The sequence below is a fragment of the Bidens hawaiensis genome, unplaced genomic scaffold (assembly GCF_021521415.1).
Source record: "Bidens hawaiensis isolate Kalapana, Puna unplaced genomic scaffold, B.hawaiensis_p1.1 tig00007241_1, whole genome shotgun sequence".
In the NCBI taxonomy this organism is placed as follows: Eukaryota; Viridiplantae; Streptophyta; class Magnoliopsida; order Asterales; family Asteraceae; genus Bidens; species Bidens hawaiensis.
In genome coordinates this window covers 84600-86263 of record NW_027491498.1, presented here as the reverse complement: position 1 = coordinate 86263, position 1664 = coordinate 84600, and positions in this window count along the sequence as shown.

Genomic DNA, 1664 nt, shown 5'->3' with positions numbered 1-1664 from the left:
TTTAATTGAAAGGAACCATTCAAGTTTTGGATCTTGGATAAATATCTGACAAACTAATAAACCTAATTGTTATAACCGGTTAAAAACGAAGGTTCGAATCTGGATAAAGTAGAAATTAGGATTAAAAACACGAACCGTGCTTTGAACAACATGAATCGTGGTCACCTTTTGGTAAACCAAAAGTCAAAATTCTATTGGAACTGACGAACGGTAACAACACGGTACCGTGCTTTTGAAAGCACGCCACCGTGCTCTGCTCTTTGTTCCAGCATGATGATAATTTTTGTTGAATTTTGACTAATTTGGGTAGAAATTACAGATGGCCGAGTATGAGGACAATGTTCATGCATTTTTGGTTTTTCCCGGACACAATGCAAGGATTAGACAGGATAACGCCAGACTAACCTACCTGAACCGACGATTCCCAGAACCAAACTTCTACGCCTGCAGAAACACATTGCGGCAAGTCAATCAGTGGGACCGGTATAAGACATTTGTGAAAGGGCCATGGCGACGGGTTTTTGGTCAAACATGAGAGACAGTAACAGAACTAACAAAAGATTTCTTAGCTTCTTTCAACATAAAGAAGAAGAAATTGAACATGTGGGATGAAGAAGCAATCGAATTTAGATGTGGGGGTAAATTGCACACAACTTCTGTCATGCAACTGGGAATTGATCTAGGAATATACACGGAAGAGGAAACAAACCTAGAATTCTGGTTCAGGGCAGGAGTGACATTTGCAGACAAAGACGGTGACCAAAATGCAGAAGCTGGAATTACACAGGTACATGCATGGGAACTATTGGGCTTTTGGGATGAAGTAAACATGGCGAACAGTTCAAGAAGCACAACCCTATGGGACCCACTCATGAGATATATACACCGACTACTAAGCCAAACAGTGACGGCACACAGCAAAAATAAAGGAGTGGTAAATCTAAGGGATTTGTGGGCACTTTATTACATAAAGAATAAAACCGCTTGCAATATTACTTGTCTTTTCTGCCAGCTTTTCAGAACAAATGCAGACGCACAAAGCCCGAATACCCCAATCTTTGGCGGTGCATGGATCTATAAGCTCTATGAGGCCTATGGTGTAGACAGGGAAGGAACACAAAGCCCTGAACCCATTGCTCTTGACCTCAGCTTCTGTAGCAGAATGCAAATAGCACGACTTCTAAACGCAAGACCAGAGATCTGGAGGTTCATCAACAACCGGGACCAAATTTGGGACCCAGAAAGCCAATTAGAGATGGCAATGAATGACGAACGGAAGGACAAAATAGAAGCACGGATAGATGCTTATGCACGAACAAGGCTTCGCAAACCATTTGACCCGGACACGGGTAACTGATGAGTGGCGGCACTGGTAGGTTGGGCATGTGCAGGGGTTGGTAGTATCTTTATGACATTATTATTATGTGTGTTTTAAACAATTTACTTTCTGTTGTACTTGTTTATTTGTTTGCTTGGTTGGACACTCTTATGGCCATGGGTGCCATGACATTATTAGTAAATACTTGTTTAGCCCGTTAGGGCAAGGGATGGATGATTCCATACCCAATTTTCAGCAAATTATGCTTGGTTGTTTGTGGTTGTTTGCAGTTTTATATTCTACAGGTACAAAACAGGAAAACGGACGATAAACAGGGGACGCTCTG